This window comes from Corvus cornix, chromosome 1, assembly GCF_000738735.6.
Source record: "Corvus cornix cornix isolate S_Up_H32 chromosome 1, ASM73873v5, whole genome shotgun sequence".
Classification (NCBI taxonomy): Eukaryota; Metazoa; Chordata; class Aves; order Passeriformes; family Corvidae; genus Corvus; species Corvus cornix.
The window spans coordinates 104362447-104383095 of record NC_046332.1 but is presented as its reverse complement, the minus strand read 5'-3'; the positions used below and the strand labels follow the sequence as shown (position 1 = coordinate 104383095).

Sequence of the window (20649 nt, the reverse complement as noted above, 5' to 3'; positions counted from 1 at the left end):
AACACCTTGATTGTCCCAGGCCCCAAAATCTGTAAACTAAAAGCCTTTGAAGAGGAGGGGCAAACTTGGGGTAATTACATCATTAACTGTAGTTATAATTGGAGAATTAACCCTGATATGCAAATGGACCACACTTATAAAAGTGCAAAGAGCCTGTGACCCAGGGTCCATCTTGGGTGGAGCCCCTTATAGGCTTTATACTCCCAAGGTGTACCTTTGAAGGCCCTTCTAATAAATACCTACTTTTAGTCTCTTATTCTTGTCTAGCCTCTGGTTTTAGGTAGCCACTTCAAGGCATCATGTGCCATGTGAGTACATCTGGAGATATGGGGAAGCTGCTGAGCTTTCTGACTGACTGTAGTCTCCAGGTAGGAATCCAGGAGAGATGCTGAGGGAGGAACCCCACCACACTTGACTTCTTCAGTCCTTTTTCACATCCTTCTGTCCCTTTCTCTTCACACGCTGGTGCCCATGCTGGATGCAGAGACTACTTGAAGCAGCAGAAGAAACTTGCTGTGTTGGTTTTGAGAGTGAGATATCACAGATATGACTCCTTGGTTCTGTGTGGAGCATGGGCAAATAGGGTATTTCAAAACTGGTTCATCTCACAAGTGTGTGGTCAGATTTGGAAAATGGCCGTGTTAGTAAACAGTACCTGAAAGCTTAATCATGAGCCCAAATAAGGTGGTATCTAAACCTTTGGCTTTATTCTGGAATTTTTAATTTCACAAGTGTGCCTGCAGTAGAGAGGAAACAGTGTGCCCCACTGGAAAGCTAGCAGTGCATGCATCCCTTCAGAGAACAAATTAATTTGCCCTTTTCCTTTAATGTCTGCTTATTCAAACAATTAAGTAAATTAAAAAAAAAAAAAAAGAATCTCCTCTGAGCCGCTCTCATATGTTTTCAGGCAGTAACATAAATGAGAATCAGTAATCTAATGCAGAACTGATTTGAGTGTGTTTACATGTTATTAGGAAGCTAAAAGGTTTATTCATGCCTTTGGCTCTGTATGTATGTGGAAACAGCTGCCTGAGAAGGCTGCTGTTGGCTGGCTGCTCTCTGTGCAAAAACCCTCCCAAACCTGGGCATTTTTCACTTCCAAATGTCCAGGCTATGTCAGCAGGGAAGACTACAGAGTGTCTTTCAGGATGTTAAAGCTGTCATTTGTGCATCCAAGAAAGGGCTGTGCTGTGAAGGTAGAAGTATTTTTCTATAAGGAAATTACATGCTGGGAAAGAATGTGAACTTCTCTGGAATGTGAGGAGCAGATTATGTTAATATCTGCTTATCAACTTTGCCCTCTTGATTCACTTCATGCTGCATCAATTATACTGTAACTTTTCAAACTGCAGTCTCTAAGTGGTATTGTTAACTATAGCCAAAGGCTGGGAAAAGATTATCGTTTTAAAATTTGATTGCTTGCTTACCAGGAAAGCAACAAGAAGGGAAAAGAAAAGGTATTACCAGATCCTGTAAAAAAATATAATTCCATCTATTTTCACTTCTAAATAAAACAGAATCCCCAGAACTGCTCATTTTTGACAATATAAAATACCTCAGTGTGAAATTTAATTTTGGTTGTAATGTATGCATAATATTGCACAGAAGTATCAATACATATCATACAGAGGTTCTTTGCCAAAATGCACCATTCCACTCCCATAAAGAGATTACTCAAACCCAATTTTTTATGGGGAAATTCATCAAAATAAACTCATGAGTATATGACCTGAAAAAGAAAGCAAATGGTGGTGTAGGGAGCTCTTCCATAATGTAAAGAGCAGAACATAGAGCAGACAAGGCAAGTCCCAGTGTGCGAGCTTTGCACAGCTGTAACTTCTGTGATTCAGTCGTTTTCTTTCAGTTCTTTCAGTTCCTGGTCAAATGGCTGTTAAACATAAAGAATGAGATGCTCTTAACTCATACTTTTAAAACAATTTTTAGCAAAGCAAGTGTCTTTCTCTTTCATATCACTGGGGGTAATGTTACTGCCTGGAAGAAACTCAGTCTTCCATGATTCAAGATAACCTTCCTCAGTGTTAAACATTCACTTGTGTGATTATAGGCAGCCGAGGTAGTGGCCTTCTGATGTTAAAAATAACACAAAAGGAGCTGCATAAATTACACCAGTGCGTAAAGCGTGAGAAGGAAGAAAAGGTATAGTGGGAGTGACATCTTCAAAAGGTTTACAAGGGAAGTAAATCCTTACTGAGAAAAGTTTACCATCATTAGTAATCAAAGAAGAAACTGATGTAAGGAAAACAGTACAAAGGTGGCTGTTGAAAAATTAGCATTTGGACATAGGGGAGAGTAACATGGAAAGAATTGTCCTAGGCACAAATTCCGTAGATAGTCTTTGCCCTCCCTGATTAGCTACAATCTACCTAAACAGGGAACTGATGCCAGGACAAGGATTCTCCTTCTGAGAGGTGAGACTTGGGTGAATCTGTTTTCAGATGTCTCTGCCTGTGCCCCAAAGAACAGAAAAAACCCGAACAAACAACAACAACAAAAAAATAACAACAAAAACAGATGGGAGGAGGAATTCTCATGAAAAATCATTATATCATTTATTATTTCATTGAAATTATATGAACCCAAAGAATTCCAAGACTTTTTGGTCCTGCAAGGCATAGAAGAAGGAGCAATCTTGTAGCAGTACTGGAAATGTTCATAAATAATTTTGAACATGCCTTGTTGAAATATTCTTGGTTTCATAGAAAACTCGTTCTTTAGTCCTGTGTAATGATGAGCCTGGCCTAGAGCAGTAAGAAAGGAGAGGAGGCAATGAAATGAATTATAAAACAAAATTCAAAATGCACTAGTAAGAAAGAGGGGTGTTTTTTCAGTGCCTGTGTCTTTCCTGCTGCTGGCATTCCATGATGATACAGTAAAGCTACCATGTACCAAGCAAAAATTGAAGGAGAAGAATATTAATAAGATGACAAATTCTTCTGCCTGCCTATTTACTGTTAATGATAGACCTCTTCATTTACACCTCTGCCTAAGAATGGCTCATAGTTACTGTATTCCCTGTGTCCTGACCTACAGTGGTTCCTTAGCCATGCTATGCATATTTTAGCTCATTTAATCTTTCCTTTGAAGTCATTCCCTCCAGCTCTTTGTCATTTGTCTTGCTTTTGTTTGGATCCCTTCCAATTCATCCTGGCATGAAGATAGCCAGATGGCAGTGTTTGGGGTGGGCTTTCAAGAATATGCCAGCAGGAAGTGCCACCCAACCCCTGCCATCTCCCAGGTGGACTTGGTAAACCCATGGTGGGGGGGGGGACCTGGTGCCTTCCTGCTCATAAGCTCTGTATTACAGACTGCACACAGTGGAGCACTAATAAAAGAGCTGCAAATTGCACTGGCTGTTAGTTTGGGCTTATTTTTTTGTTGTTACTGAATACCACAGTCCCAGTTCTGACCCTTCTTCCTGTGTATACTGCTCATATCTTTTTCAGCCTTGCTACCTTTCTGTTCCCTTTCTCCCACAGAGTGTCTATCCTGCAGTGTATGGTTCATCAGATTCCCTTCTCTGCATTTCTCCAGTTTGTATCTCCTTCAGTGTTTCTAGACAATATCATGAGGCTCCTTAGTGCATTGCCTTAGGTATTTGTGTTTCTGTTCTGTGGGCTCCTCCCATGAACCAAGAAATTGGTTATTGTCTGGATTTTATGATATCAAGTCACATAATGATGCCCACATTACAAACAGCAGATTTTGACTTGGTTTCTGGCTGCTCTTTTTGAATTTCCCAAGTCTCTCTCCAGAGCCTTAGTCAAGAAGACAGGCTATATGGTTTCTCAACGTGTTTCCCTGCTATGCTCCTCATTTGGAACTCAAATTAATTAACAATTCTTTCCAGCACTTGTTGACCTTCAGTGATGCTTGAAAAGTGGGTCCTGCAGCTTTGAACATGAGACTATAAATAATGGAGATCTCTTTGGTCAGTTTTTAAAATAAGAGATTGCTGTCCCATCCCCAAGGAAAAATATTGTTATTTGTAAAACTAACATACAGTCCCCTCATTTTCCCAAATGTGAATATAGTGGAAATACCACGTCAGATGTCTCAGTGTGATATTACAGGTAGATAAAGCATGGTACCCTGAGTATGTCCAAACCAGTGAATGTAAGAATATTTCAGAATGTTTCAAATGCTTTATTAAAATCAATGTTTGGTATTTATATCCTGTTCCACTGACCATGTAATCTGCCAAAAAAAGCTACTAAGATGCTATGCATTATTATTTCAGTAATATTTCATGATTCATGCAATATATTAATCTGGATGTTTTCTTCCTTGATTCCCTACTGTGTTTGCTACTGATTCCCTTTGCAGTAACCCTCAGATAAACTTGTGTTTTGTTCTGAAGATTCTTTCTATTTTGGAAGGTCTCTCTGCTTACTAATTTCTTAGTTCCTTGTTTCACCACAGCTTTTGAAAAACAGTAGTTAAATGTCTCTCCAAATACTGAATTTTTAATCCCCCATCATATCTAGAATCTCAGTCTAGTGATTCTGAAACATACAATGAGAGTGTAGATCAAGAGGGAAAGCAGGCATGGTAACTGGGCAAAACTGGGAGATCTGGCTTCAGAAATGCATTCCTGATCTGAACTAAAAACTTAATGGAGACACGTGGAGAGCTCATTTATAAAACTCAGAAATACAAATAAATTGTGTGCAAAGACAGATTTCTTTGGGATATATGTTTGGTTTTGTTTGCTGCTTTTTTTTTTTTTTTTTTAAACAAAGGAAAAGTTCATGGATTTAATGAAGATACAGTAAATTATTTACATAACTGAAACTTCAGCTGACAGAGACCATCTACTTTCAAGAGCATTATTTTTATGTACATTATGTAAGCATAAAACCTTGCTATATATTCATGGAAACAAATACAGAAAATTATTGCAGATCACAGAGTCACAGAATCAATTAGGTTGAAAAAGCCTCTGATATCAAGTTCAACCCTTGGCTGAAGCTCACCGTGTCAACTAGACCATGGCACTGAATGCCTTGTCCAGTCATTTCTTGAACACAAGACAGTCCAAATAATTTCAGCAAGGCCATTATGGACAATTCTCAGCTGCCCACAGTTCTGAGGGCCCTCTGAGGTGCCCCTTGGTCCCCCAGATGTCTGCACAAGACTGGCCAGTATCAGAGGGGTCCAGGAGCACTCCCTGGAGCATAAGCTAGGGACTGGTCCAGGGATCTCCACAGCACCCAAACAGCATGGGTTGTCTATGTTTAGGCATCTGAATTCTAGGCAGGTGTCTAAGTGAGCTCTCCCTAAGGAGCTCCTTAGCATTTGCTAATAAAGATAGAGTTTAGGCATTTGTCTGTGAATGCCTATACGTAAATATCTTCACACCAAACTGAATTCTTCCCATGATGTCAACTGTGTAACTCAATAGAAATTATCATGACAAGGTAGAAAAAGACACAACCACATCCAAAGTCAATCTGTTTAATTTTGTACAATATTCTTTCTGCTTCAGATACCTGCACTAATTGCCTCCAATTAATTAGCTTCATCATTGTTACTTTACAGATGTTGAGCAAGCAAGGATAGCTAAGCAACTCCTTGATATCATCTCTTGTTCTGCACCTGGTATTATGTGCAACGCTGTCACTAAGAAGCAGATCTTTTGATACATCTGTCGTGTTGGGATATGGCAAAGGCCACTTTTCTGAGGAGCAGGGCACAGAGCTCAGCAGGATGGATAAATACAGACATGGCTCTACTGCTGTTAGGAAATCATCTGCTGCAGTAGTCCCTGACCATGCTCTGCTGGAGCCATATTCTGCATATCTGTAGCCATATCCTATGTAGCTACAGAGAGGAGTTTTGTTATAGCAGTGATAGTGAGACTGATTAATGTCATTCCAGTCAGAGACCAGTCTATTTCTGTAATGCCAAGATAGCACCTTTTTAAATAAAATGAGCTCCTGCTTCTGGCTGAATGCTGCTAAGCCTCAAGAAATACAGAAGGGTTTATAAACCTCAGGATCATCTGTCCTCTCTCCATGTGTTCCTATCAGTTATTCCCCATCTGCCTCTCAATTGCACTGCACCTGTGTTCCCTGTCCTGCCCCTCCCTACCTAGCCTGAAGGATGCTGTTGTCATTCACTCTGGACCTGACCTGCCACCTTTATTTGTGCTGCAATGCCAGTATCTTGTCCTCTTTCGCCAGTCAACTCTTGCATGCAGAAACAGATTTTAAAGCAACTGTCACCAGGTGTTAGTTGGAGATATGCTGGGGCCTGTGATTTTGAAAGGACACCAGTAAAAACAATTAATGAAAACTTGTTACATATGGAAAAGACTATTCCTATCTAGCAGCAAAGGCAAAATTTTCTCAAAAGCAGTAGGTCAGTGCAAGGGGAATGAAGTATCTAATTATAGCTTAAGAAACTAAGATAGTATTTTGTGGTGGTTTGTTGGGATAGATTTTGGGAATAAATTTCATCTGGGAACAGCGAGACTGGGCAAGTCTCCTATGGCCAGGGCTAATGGGACATGAGGCAGGGCTGGCCAAAAGGCTGAGTCAGCACATTCTCTTGGTGGCAAGCTAATGTGGCCAGCTCTGGTGTGCAAATTGATGTGCAGCTCTACCTACTCTGCAAGTGTGTGGCTTTTGGACAATCTACATTGGATGTCCAGGCAGATGAATGCAGACAGATGGAGTTTGGCTTTCTCTGCATTTCCTCAGACAGATGTACCACTTTCTCATTTATTTTTTCTTTTTCATATCATGTTTCCTGGAGTTTTTTCAGCAGTTAACGGAATATCTAATTATTAGGCAACTGTAAAACCACTGAAAAGGAAACAGTGAAGGATCTAGTGATAATGTGAATGCAGGCATAGATGCCCCTGTTGGGAAGAGGTGCTTCAATTCCAGCCTTTGTGAATGACAATTTAATTGCTCTGTCTCTGCATTTGTGCTCTCTTCACTGCAAAGAAGGAAATAAGTGGGAATTGAAACATGGGAATAGATGCACTGGTCATAACTGAGCTGTACTGAAATGCTGTGTACAAGCTGACGATTTTATAATGGGCCCATCTGCCCACCTCACAAAACCACTACAAAGATTGACAGGATTTGCAGCACCTGTTGTTCTAGTTTCAGCTTCAGAATAGCAAAAGGTGTTGAGTTTTGGAGTTTAGCTGCACCAGTCTTCATAATTTAGTTTCTTCTTGTGCTCTGTGGATGAGTCCTAAATAATTTTCTCTTGCCTTTTTTGTCTTGCCTTTTTTCTGGTCCCCCACTGAGATTTCTTTTTTTTTCCCCTACTACTGAAAGCTAGCTTTGCCCCTGTTATGGTTTCTTTGTGTAAGTAAGGCTCTCCTTCCACTTTATCCACTTAGCAGAACTAGCAAGTTTAACAGACATTTCCATGAACCTCTCTTTTTTCTTCTTCTTCTAGAAGTTCCAGTGGTTTTGATACTGCATCTTGAAAAGATGTTAAATATTCATCATAAAGTCTCTTTACACAGAATATACCAAGTTCTTTTGTAGTATAGTGATAAAGTGGTCTAAGCTTTCCACTCTTGCTGTAGATAATGTACATCTTGGGATCTTCTGTTACATTTTGCACTTTCAAAAAAAGGTAAGTCATTCCTCAGTATATGAGTCTTCTCTGTAAGATGAGCATGACCAATTCTCCTCGTGGGATATGATCGTTCAGCTGCCCCACAGCTACTTATTTCAGCCTTAACTCCCAACCAGTCCTAATGTTCTTTGGCAATTTCACCTACCTCTCACAAACAACTTCTTCTGCTCCCTGTGTCTACATGTCTAGGCTTGAAATAACTCCTGCTTTACCACCTTCACTGGAAAACCAAAAGTGCAGGCAGTTTTCCCAGTCTGGGTTAAACTCTGTACCCGCCTTTCAGCAATAATGTGTTCTCTGAAAAGTTTTTCAGTGCCATCACTTCTGTTTCTGTGTAAGCAGATTTCTGATGTCCACATGTTTATACACCTGATTGGCCCATCAGGCTGTGTTAAGTTTGGTTTACATAGTGCTGCTTTGTTCATGGCTCTGTAATTCCACTCTATTCCTTATCAAGAAAAGGCTTTTTTGTTCCAGTTGCTCGCTCTCTGCCTTGGGAACAAGATTTCCTCTGAAAATTTTGTCTTTTTTCCTATCCTCTTTTATATTCTCCAAATAAAGAGAAAGCAAGCAAAGCAAACACACACAGAATCTCCAAAGCATTGCAAATTGATCTTGTGTTGTCAGGGAATAGCTATGATTTAAGTTAAATGACAGGCAGGCAGAAGTCCTGCCTCGGCTTTGCTATTCTTAAGAACTCCTGAGAGGACCTTCCATGTTCAGACATTCCATTTTACCATTTGGTTCTTATTTTCCTACAACTTCCTAGGGTCAGTCCTGTGCTGCTGGCTAGTGAAAGATGTCTCTTACACACAGTTTGTAGCATTACCAGCTCCTAGGCTGGCCCTGGCATTAAGGTGGAACACGCCCCTGGAGGATTGTATTGGTGTGGTTGCTTTGCTAGAGCATGCCAGTGTTATCCTCTTAAAGCTTGCTATGCCACACACATATAAAAGCAAAGTGAACTGTACATTTGCGATGCCAAAACTGAGTAACACAGTCACAGCCTTATAAAAATGTAGGCAATGGGAACTCAGGAAACTCAAGATTGGTTCTATCCTTGTATCAAATCCAGAAAAGCCTGTGAAATACATCTGTTGGCAAGCTACAGAAGTGGATCTACTATGTGTGGGCAAGGACTCGAATATGGTCTACACAGCATGTCCTCAAAGTCCTGGCTGGTAGGAAACTGCTGACCCGGATGTGCCAGGGTCTCCTTCTGTTTCCATTCAGAATCAAAGACTTTGCCATCCAGCTCATGTATTTCCTAATCCCTCCCAGTGCATCACTGGCTTCCACCCACTACTTTGAAAATTATGTTGTTCCTCGGCAGAGTGAGTTGCAATTATTCCCTGGTTAGATTATAAACAGAATCAGATAATGGCTGCCTTGGTGTTTAGATTAGGCATCTAAATTTAGTTCCTCTAAATGCAGCAAACTCTTTTCCACAAGGCTTAGTGGTATTTTTTCTCTTATGGATGACGTATTTCATGCAAGTGTCGTTTGCATAATTACATAACTATGCAATTTGTATGTGCTACATACTACTTTGCTCTTGTTTGAGACTATGTTAACAACTAAACTTCCTGAGGGGATACAGGGTGAAGGGGTGACATTCACTTGAACTCTGTCCTTGGGAGCACTAATCATTATGTGGCTGCATGGAAACTAGCTGTTACTCCCGTTATTTATTATCCTCAAGCAAAATAAATAAAATCACCAAATGATATAGATAAGTCTAAGGTCACAGAAGCAGAGCTTATACTTGACTTAAAATATCCTGTACAACTTTTATGGTTTGATTTCAAATTTAAATTTAAAATATTTCAACAAGTCTAGGTACTTGACATTGAAGTAGCGCCATTATCTGTTGTAGGAGGTTTTGTATTACTGAGACTGACTGTCCTTCTGAGGCACTTCAGTAACAGTGCATAACTTAACTAAAGATGGAAATCCCTAATTGCTAAATGTGTGGACCAGCATGCTTAGCTTTCATGAAGTACATACACAGGGAGGTGATGTTGCTGAATTGATAAGCAGCAGCAAGTACAAGTCATGAACAGAATGGGGATTTCCACTCTCATATCACAATGTTGTGGTGCCTAAGCCAGTGGCCTTACAGTCTAAAATAAAGACAAAAGGGAGGTATTTGTTTCTGGGGGTTTTCATGTAAGCCCATGAATATGACATGACATAAGCAATGTTGTTCTAATGACATACACCAGCAGGATTTGAAACGTCATTGGTGTTTTTGTAGGATAATATTAGGTCAATTGCCATTTGGGAAAGATCTTAGGTTAAACTTCTCTGTAGTTGTTAATTTGTGATCTCATTTGTACATCAGAGGCTCAAAAGCACTTGCCTGGGAAACCCACAGGACACTGAGGCTGAGATTTTGTTTCCTTATGAAGGATGGAAAGGAATTGTTGGTACTTACTGTAGGTCTCTGGAGGCTGTACCTACACGTGCAAGAAGTTCAGTGCCATAGGAGGAGATCCAGCTGATGCTGAGGACTCACTGAGGGCAATTTTTTTCCCATTTCAGGTGAGTTTTGCTTCAAACTAGCTCTGTTCTGGTCCAAAGGACAAAATGGTCATGGCAGCTGGAGGACAGTAAATGTGTTCCTCAACCCCATCATCCAGTTTGATTTAATTTGAAAAGAATCTGGTTAATTGTAAAAGTATCCTCTGAGGCCTTTCCATCATATGAATCAAAGCATGCTAAGTGGCAGCAACTGCACAATCTGCCTTCAAAAGCATGTTCATGATCTGAACTAAAGCACAAATGTAGGCATACTCTGTACTAAAATAAACACAGCTGCACTAAAAGGATTCATTTTATGTCAGAGTCCCATAATTTGGGATTTGGCAATAAAGTCCTTAGTAAGCCTGAAATATGGCAACTTGCCCCATAGGCACTTCAGTATAAATGTCTGCATTTATTATTTTATTGCTTTTAATATTTTGCAGATTGCTGAAAAAAGGAACTTAGAACATCCTGATCTAATTTACTAATTGTGTGAAAGATCAGCTGTAATAAACTATGTAATTGTACAGAGAAGTGGTGATTTCTGTCCAAGCATATTTTGCACCCATATTTCCTTTTTCTGTGATATTCCCATTCAGATGCTGCTAAGGTTTTATAGCATGCTGTAGGTTTACTGAACTGCCTGCTCACTGAACATTAAGAATATTTGCACGTATGCAGCATTTAAGGAAATATAAATTCATTTCTGCTGAATTTTTTTTCAATAAGCAAATCTAATTCAGCTTGCTGCTCAATGTCAGTGTGGCAGTTTAATATTTTTTTTTGTTTAATGTAACCAGCTTACTATTAAAAAAAAGAAGCAATTTAACACTAACAGATTTTTTTTCCTAATCTTTCATCACAGTTTCTATAAATCAGTGTAAGAGTAGGAGGATAAAAATTATCAGTAGCTGGAAATTACCTTGATTGAAATGTGAGGCATGTAGCTCACCTAGAGGTGCTGGAACTAGAGCAGTGAAATGTAGTTCCAATAAAAAATTATAGGTTAGAGATGCAAGAGTGTGGGACCACCTGCCTGGTGAATGGTCTTACTCTCATATACATATATAAAATGGTCATTGAGTTCCTGAACTCATAGAGACTAAAACAAGTCTCTATGGTCTAGTTACTAAATGGTCTTGGTCTAGTTACTTACAAAAGTTTGTTGGCAGGCAGGAGCCACAAGTTCAAGCTCCCCTTCTCATCATGCAGGCCAGCTGTATACACGGCAGTTTTCCTGGGGAATTACTCTCTTCTCGCCTGGGTTGATTGGTCCATCTCAGTTCAGCAAATAATTTAAGTTCTCGTTTTCAAGAAGGGATTTTTGTCTGGTCTGCAGACTCCTCTGCATCTTAGAAACCATGCCTAAAGCCGGTCTGTTTCTGTGAATGGCAGTGTTGATGGAGCAGTATGTTCCTGTGAGAACACTTCTTGCCAAGCCAACTGTAGTTGGGCTTTTATCTTTCACCTCTCAGATACGTTATTGCAATCTGTCTGATGACTTGCACACTTTCCCACATAAGGTCGGATTGCTCAGTATCATTGGTTTCAGGGTCACTTTTCACTTAAATGAACATTCAGTTTCTGAGACACAGCTAGAAACCAGCTTTAATGAAGAATTTACCACTGTAAATTATTGAATACCATTGTGCAGTCAATAAGCAAGCTATCTGAGTACTTTACATCTGGAACATAAGATTACCTGATGTTTTTATTAGAAGGGACATACGTGATGATGTGAGACTTTTTCAAAGCAGCTGATTCTCTCAGCTTGAAACTCTGTGTCAGAAACCAGTGAATAATCCCTCCCCGTGAAGTTTTTCCCTTTGTTCCTAGCACTTCACCATGACCCCATGGATTCCCAGACTTGTCTCAGTTTGCATACGGCTTGTCTGCAACATCACTTGAATGTATTACATCCCTAATGCTGATGTACTCTAAATTTGTCAAAATACTGTGGCTAGACAAGCTTAAAATCAAAATAGGAAAGCAAAGAGAAAAGTTCTTGATTATGGAGATGGACATGCTTCTATGAAAGCATCAAATTAAGCATGGTAAACTTGTGTCAAAAACTAGTCTGTCCCCCAAGCACTTCAGGAAAAACTGTCTTGGTAGCTGCAGCTGAGGATTAACTCTGTGGTCTCTCCCGGGGCGGAGCCCTCTGGAGCTGAGCGGATGCCCCTGCTCTGGATCACCTCATGCGATTGCTCATTGCATCATGCCGCTGCATGCAAATGAGTCTTCAAAGCAACTTGCTAGGAAGGTCTGCTTTCCCCTCCTCCAGCTAATCAATTTAGAGAACGGTACTAGTTTGAAAACAAACCAGTGGGAGGCACCAAGTCAGAATAACAATTTAATGGAAATTAAGGAAAAGGAAAAAAAGTAAAAGAAAACACTGGTTCAAACTGACCGAGTCAAGGTACAACCTGACACCCTGTTAGGCAGGGTGGTGGTAGCAGTCTGGTAGAATGGTGGCTGCAGTCCTGTAGAAAAAGAGTCTGCTCTTCCTCAGAAAGTCCAATGGTGGCTGTGCAGCTCCTGTCCTCTGGAAATCCAGTGGGAAGGGGGGTCTCTGGTGGTCAGAGTCCCAGATTATATCCACGATGGGATGCTTGGTTCCTCCCTCTGGGTGGAGCATCTCACAATGGGGTAATGAGTCATGAGGCAAAGTGTTGATGAGGCTCATTAACAGAAGATAGTCCGGAGGGAGTTATCTCTGAGTCAGGCGGCAGGACAATGATGGGCCATTAACAGAAAGATAGTCTGGGGGGAGGAGGCAAGGAAACACTGCCCCACCTGATTTCAACGGCTGATGGGGATGGTGATAGAATACACTGCAAGCCAGGACAAGAACCTTACTGTAGCACACTTTGGTGTTTGTGCAAATGCAAATGAAGCCCTGTTGGAGCTTTTCCTGTGACTGAGATAAACAAAGCCCTTCTGATGTGTTGGTTTTCCATACCCTGCTCATCCTTGGTCTCAGAAGTTGTTAGAATTGTCATCTGGTCCCACTTCCCTGCTCAAGCAAGTGCATCCCAGGGCACATGGCTCAGGATTCTGTCCAGATGGTTCTTGAACATCTCCAGTGAGGGAGACTCCACCCCCTCTCTGGGCAATCTGTGCCAGTGCTTGGTCACTGCACAGGGAAGTTCTTCCCCATGTTCAGGTGGAACTTCCTATGCATCAGTTTCTGCCTGTTGCCTTTTGTCCTAAGCTCGGCAACTCTGGGAAGAGCCTGGCTCCTCTTGACATCCTTCCTTCAAATACTTATAGACTCTGATGAGGTTCCCTCTCAGTTGTCTCTTCTCAAGGCAGAACAGACCCAGCTCCCTCAGCCTCTACTCATAAGAGAGGTGCTCTAATCCCTTAATTGTCTTTGTTGCTCTCCACTGGACCCACTCCAGGATCTCCATGTCTCTCTTGTCCTGAGGAGCCCAGAACTGGACACAGCACTCCAAACACACCTCACTGAGGCTGAGTAGCAGGGCAAGATCCCCTCCCTGACCTGCTGGCAGTGCTGTTCCTAATGCACCCCAGGATTCATTGGTGTTCCTGGCCCCCAGGGCACTGCTGGCTCATGGACAGCTCGTTGTCCACCAGGAGCCCCAGGTCCCTCTCCTCAGAGCTGCTTTCCAGCAGGTCGGCCCCCAGCCTGTGCTGGTGCCTGGGGTTGTTCTTGCCCAGGTGCAGGACCCTGCATTTGCCCTGGCTGAGTTTCAGAGCGTTCCTCTGCCCATCTCTCCAGCCTGTCAAGGCCCTTCTGAAGGGCTGCACAGCTCTTGGGGGTATCGGCCACTCCTCCCAGCTTTGTGCCATCAGTGAACTCGCTGAGGAGGCCTCTGCCCCTTCCTCCAAGTCATTGATGAAGATGTTAAACAATACTGGGCCCAGTATTGAACCTTGAGGGACACCACTAGTGACAGGCCTCCAACTAGACCCTGTGCCATGGATCGTGACCTTCTGGGATCCGTCATTCAGCCAGTTCTCAATCCCCCTCACTGTCCACTCATCCAGTCCACGCTTTCTGAGTTTGTCTATCAGGATATTGTGAGAGACTGTTGAAAACCCTGCTGAAGTTGAGATAACCAATATCCACCACTTTCCTCTCTGCTCCATCACTGTTCCAGGCACCGAGCTGAGGCTGACTGGCTGGGAGCTCCCTGAGTTCTTCTTCTTGCCCTTTTTGAAGACTGGGGTGACTTCTGCTTTCTTCCAGTTTTCAGGTATCTCCTGATTCCCATGACCTTTAACCAATGACACAGTGGGTCTAGTCAGCATATTGGCCCTCCATTCCTCTCAAAAGGGAGTCATCTATTTTTTTTCAGGTTTTTTTTCAAGTATTTACTACTTTACCTTCTTTTTCTTAATTGAGGAGGTTGTGATGTGGGATGTAAGTGCGGCAGAGTGAGGGTCCAGCTCAATCTCTTCCTCAGAGCCCTAATATTTCTTAGTCTTGCTGCTTCATCTCTCGGCTCCACCCCTAGGCCAGCTCAGGTTTATAGATGATGTTTGTAATCATCTTGCAGTGTGTGGTAAATTGCTGGGTTTATACCAGGGTTTTGCAAGGCGTATTAAGAATATTCATACCAATGTGGTGTTTTGCTCACTGCCCACCATTGCAATTTTCTGAACTGTCAGTCATAGTACAGTTTTCTGTTCACCCTTAAAAGCAATGTCTGCGTGTAAGAGCAACTATAATATCTCACTCTCTTTCTGCCTCCTTATGTCCAACACATCCATACATATCTATATATCCAGGTTTAAATAAAGTAAGGTATTAAGCAGAAAAAACAAAGAGACTCACAGAAGATGAGGTGGCCTAATACTGTTTCTTTTAACTAGCCATAAAATTTTGATATAGGGTATGCTCAGGGGAGGTGTGCAATGGGAATATTTCCCCTAAAGGGTGGGAAGAAATTTAGACCACATTAAATAAAGCTTTTGAAATGTGAGTGGGAATACTATAGTATAATATATACTGCCCATAACTAGAAGGTTGTACAATGGTTGTGTGATGGTAGTATCTGTATAGGATTGGATTTTTTTTTTTTGATTGATAGATTGATAAATAGGTAATTGATAGATAGTTTGGTAGGTAGATAGAGGATGGAAGCTAAAGCAGATTTCTAAGCATTTAAACTCTCTGCTGCTATTTAACAGCACAATCGATGGTTCTGAAAAGGGAAAGACATTTGCAATGCTAATTGCAATTCACAAGTGGAGGTGTACTGAGTGGGTGGAAGAGTTAGTTGTTTGCTTGACGAGGGACATTGCAGAGCTGCTGAAGTTCTGATACTAGTAATTCTTTTTGTAAAACAATTATCTGGCTGACTAGAGCACAGGAATAATTTTTAAATCAAAGAAATCAATGAGGGCGGTATTTCCTCAGGTAGTGATTTTGTGGCAGGTTGTTCTGGTTGTCTCAGTGCTCCCACTGAGATGGAGAGCTTCCAGACATGGAGCTTGTGGCATCAGTAATCTTTGCTAGGTCTTAGTGGTCTACAAGGCTTGTCTCTTCATCCAAAATTTTGTCAAATATGTATTGTCTTTTCCTATTTTATGGTATCTACCTTTTTATTTCTGAAAAAAATTGATATTTTTACCTTTGGCTTGACCTGAATCCGCCACCCTTATTTAATCTTATTTAACCTGAGTAGTGCTCTACTCTGTCCATACAGGTTTGTTGGCTCCAGCTGAAGCACTTGCAGAATAAAGTACACACCAGTGTGACAGAAGATGACAAAACTGAGATCTTTACTTCTCTCTCCCTCCTTAAGCCAGGGTGAATGTGCCCTGGACTCCACAGACTGACTCCATGCCATGAGGACATATGTTTGTGTATATAAGAGCACAGTGCAGAATCATTTCGGGGAGAAGAGGAAGAAAATAATAATTCTGACGCCAAGTCCTGTTAATGTCGACCCTCAAAAGTGTCAGTGATCTCTGAGCATGTGGGAGCAAGGAATAGCGAAGGCACCCATCCCCTGGCTCTCTGCAGTTTGCTGCTGGCCTCCCAGTGACCCCCAGGCTGTCCAGGTACAAGCTGGGGTTGGATGTGGTGTTGAGGGAACATTACCATGTGCACTCAGATGCAATTCTTAATTGGGTCTAGGTGAGAATTTCTGCTTTACACGGGGTAAAATGTACATGTATGTGGCATACAGTTTTAAATACCTGAAATAAAAATTTGAAAGGTCAAATAGTAATATGTATGGGGTCTTTTTGATTATTTTTCCCCTGACAGCTGACATAAGAGCAGCTACTATTGGTTATATATGCTCTAATCATTAAGAAATGGAAGTATGAAATTTCCTTGCTAAACAAATTTGGAATTAGAGCAAATTTTTTTATTTCCTAAAACAAATCCATTTTTTTCTGGAAAAAAGTTCTGAAATTTCTAATTAACTTCTGTTGAATTCAACAAATAATTACTGGAAAAGGGAAGACCTTGCAAAGGTAATGGATTTTCTTTTTCCATTTCAATACAGTGTTCTGAAGTTATTTTATCACATTCAACTTTACAAACCAGTTAAAAAAAAGCTATAAAAGAAATGCAATAATTAATCGCAAAGCATTTTAATAATCTCCAGCTTTTCCCTGAAAAATCTTATCACCTCTTTAGTCAAAGTAAAATGTATACATTGCCTTCAGCAGTGTGTGAACATGATTACTCTGAAGTTCCTAATGTATCTAATACTATAATCTTAAATGTCTGGATTGCCTTGGACCAGCACTCTGCATAGTCCTTGTCTGTAATCTCTGGGTAAAGCTGGAAAAATGTGACTGATTCCAGTGGGGTTAGTTAGAATATGTCGAGGAGTGGCTGCTAGCCCAACCCAGCCAAAGACTGAATACCAGAAAATGAATACCAGAAAAGCTGGATGTTGATGAAGAAGCAAGGAACGGTGACTTAGGTTCCCTGTGTGATAGTACAGACAGGTCTAATGGTGGGAACAGAGTCCTCCTTTGTTTCCCTTTCAGAGGGTTTCAAGAATCTTGCTGCTAATATTTGTTTGTGTTGCAATATCATTCAGTCTCCCTCAGGAGGACTGAGACCTGGTTGTTCTGGCCATGAACTGAGGGTGGCAAGAAGAGGGGCCAGGCAATGGGAACCACAGGGACAATCTAGCACAGGGACGGTTCAGGATCTGTGCTCCAAATAGCCACTTGCCCTGCAGGCTCTAGGTACAGTGGCTAGATTGCACTTGTGGTTTTAAAAAATGTGACTTTCTCTTGGAAATACATGGAACAGAGGAATTTTGAAAGCACTGGTTCTGCCTACTGATCTGTGGTTTGTAGATCATAGAATCATTGAATGGTTTGGGTTGGAGGGGACTTCAAAGATCATCTGGTTCCAACCCCTCTATGGCCAGGGACACCTTCCACTAGTCCAGGTTGCCTGGTTCAACCTAGCCTTGAGCACTTCCAGGGATGGGACGTCCACCACTGCTCTGGGTAGCTTGTTCCAGTGCATTACCACCTTCACAGTAAAGAATTTCTTGCTAATTTCTAACCTAAACATCTTTCATCTTAAAGCCATTCCCCCATATGCTATCACTGCATGCCCTTGTGAAAAGTTCCTCTCCACCTTTCCTGTAGGCCCCTTCCAGTACTGGAAGACTTCTGCAAGGTCTCCTGGAGCCTTCTTCAGGGTGAACAACCTCAACTCTCAGCTTTTCTTCATAGGAGAGGTTCCCCAACCTTCTGATCGTCTTCATGGCCTCCTCTGGACTCTCTCTAACAGGTCCACATCCTTATGTTGGGGGTTCCAGAGCTGGATGCAGTACTCGAGGTGGGATGTCATGGGAATGGAGTAAGAGGGGGAGAATCACCTCCCTTGGCCTGCTGGCCACATTCCGTAGAGATTTCCTAGTTTGGTTTGTAACAAGATAAATGAACCACTTAATGAACTATTAGTGGATCATTACATCCTGTGTAAATATTGAAAAAGTCAACAAATAAATACAGTGGACACCAGTTTAAAAAATCAACATTGATGAATTGCAACAGGACTGAAGCACAGTAAGATTCCTCTTTGAGGAAATGCTCCAAATGATCTCTAATAAGGTGTGTCTTAAATGGGAATGTGAGATTCCTTTAAAAGGCTCAGCAGTGAGGGCTCATCTGTTTTCTTGAGATCCAGCTGAAGGGGAGACAGCTTGGGGTGAGGGAAGCATGCCCGGATTGGGAACACTAGGCTGTGCCACTGCTCTGGGAAGGCTTGCTCAGATGGGAGGGCCAGGTGGCTGTTTTCATGGGATACAGAGCTCACGTTAATGAGCTGTCAGGACTTGTAGCTTGATGTGTTAATCCTGCTCCTGGACATGAATTGTCTGGAGTGGAGTGCTTGAACACCAAATGAACTTTCTGAGTGAAACCCCCTGGGCACAAAATTTTATCTTCCAATGAAAGTTTATTTTCTCTGAAATTTTCCAATCAATTATTCAACTCTCCTGCTAGTTTAAGCATGTAAAAATGTTTCTATGACTTGCCAGCCACCTCAGGCTGAGGTTTGGCTTACTTTCCCTTTTTGCACTTCATCATTACTTCATTATTTCTAACATTCTTTGGAAGTTATTATTTATTTAAATTGAAAGATAGTGGAACTCATTGCAAGAGTATAAGGTTAATCTGCACACCCGTACAGAGATTCTTCTTTCTAAAAACTCTTGAGTGTTTCTTGTGACTTTCACAGACATCCAGGCATTACTGAGGGTGTGACCAATGCTCTTCCTGCCTAACCCTACAGGCCAGCAATTTCCCTCAACTTTCCTTGGGTGTACGTCTAATTTTAAACAAAGCAAACTCACCCTTTCCATAGTCAAATATTAAAATTTGGTTTAAAAAACATTAGGGCTGTGATATAAAATCTAGGCAGTGTTAAAAGAAGATTGATGCTTTCTCCTTTAATCACATGGGTTCATGGCTTGGCACATGCTTGGCATGTGCATTTTCAGTTTAATTGTGGTAGGATTTACAATTTCTTGAAATTCAGTGCTTCATCTTTCATCTTTAGCACTTCAAAGAACTTCACAGGGTTGTTAGCAGTAGCAGGGATTTTCACAAAGTTGTATTTTTAGCACAAAGTCTGAAAGAATGACTTGACATATAGTACAGTGATCATAACCTTACTCTAGGCACAATAAGCTGCTTAATTTACAACTTATACTAAAAATAATGTAGCAAACACGCGTACATCAGGTGGAATAACACAGCAAAGTGATTTTGAGGAGAATAGCACATGCCAGTCTTCACTTACGGCTACTTTCTGTTAGAAGCTGGGAGGAATTTGCTAAGACAGATTCAAATTCATATATAAATATAAAAAATAATGGAAAAATATAAGAAACTCTTTCAGTGAGATTTGAGCCTTGGAGAACTAAAGCATAGAGCAATACTTCTAATATTTGGATATTAGAAAGAGAAGTAAAACTGTTCTGGTTTATTTCCTTCAAATAAATATGTCCAAATTTTAAGAGCCAAACCATTACATTAAAACAATAACAATTTCTAAACTAGCTCAGATTCAACTTGAAAAAACCTGGAAGTATCTTGAGGGTGGGAATAAGAAGAGAAATCTGTTTTTTGTCAGCAGAGTGACAGCAGCTTCTTTTATGACTTTAGAAATGGAGAAACTAAAAATGTGTTGCATTATGTTGCAGAAGAAGAAGCAAACTCAAAGTCCTCTGACATAACTATTTTGCAGTCCCTTGTTAGGAGGTGTAGCTATAATTTAAAAATGAAAAAGACTAAATGTTCTTCATGTGCTCATTCTTTTTTCTTTTCTAGTATATTGAAAAAAATGCTCAGCACAATCAAAACTATATGAGTGATAATAGTATTTTTGGTTTTGGAGTGGGGGTTCACAGTATTTTGGGCAGTGATTAATATAACAGGGTTGTAATCAGAGAGTTCAGATGTTGCATATAATGCATAACAGTAGGAACTGGCCCTGACAACCAGCATTTGAGCTATGTTCTTTCACCCTATAAAGACCATATCTCTGGGGAGAGGCTGTGGGACATCCTTCCCAAACAGCAGAAGTGCAAAGTGTGGCTGGGTGTGCCAGAGATGCTGCATTCAACCTAAGGTCTTGCAGGATGCTTCAAGCCACAAGTCCCTCCGAATGATTTGGTTTGCGCAGATTGCTTTTCCCAACACTTGTCTTGCTGTGTTTCTCCCTTAATGTCTCCTCCTGCATTTTGGCCTCTGTTCTGCACAGACTTCTGTGTGGTTGCAGTGCAGTGTAGGGACAGACTCTCTAATGGCTCCAAATGTGCCACACAGAGCTCACAGCAACCTGGGGCGCTTTGATCTACTTCTGGCATCCGACATTTGCCTACCCAGCTCAAGAACTGGTGATCAGGCTATTGAACCGCTCAGTTCTGTGTCAGCACGTCTCTATTCCACTTTTCCTGACTCACAAATCAAATATTTCATTCTTCAGCACCATGAGAGGCTCCCTCAGCAACTGACATATTTGACAGCCACACTGCACTT

The 20649-nt window shown here is 41.2% G+C and overlaps 2 long non-coding RNA genes across 2 annotated transcripts in view; one reads left to right on the top strand and one right to left on the bottom strand.

Annotated features, from left to right (window-relative positions):
• LOC104686196 overlaps positions 1-20649 on the top strand; it is a 199503-nt gene that overhangs the window by 115201 nt on the left and 63653 nt on the right. The window contains exons 8-11 of the long non-coding RNA XR_005601853.1: positions 10066-10167; positions 14277-14372; positions 15828-16185; positions 17749-17941. This is a non-coding gene — a long non-coding RNA (uncharacterized LOC104686196). The remainder of the gene's footprint in view (positions 1-10065; positions 10168-14276; positions 14373-15827; positions 16186-17748; positions 17942-20649) is intronic.
• LOC109143952 lies at positions 1484-11487 on the bottom strand. Its single transcript, XR_002044407.2, has 3 exons — positions 11306-11487; positions 10061-10195; positions 1484-2759 (listed from the first exon to the last, which is right to left on the bottom strand). It is a non-coding gene; the product is annotated as an uncharacterized LOC109143952 (long non-coding RNA).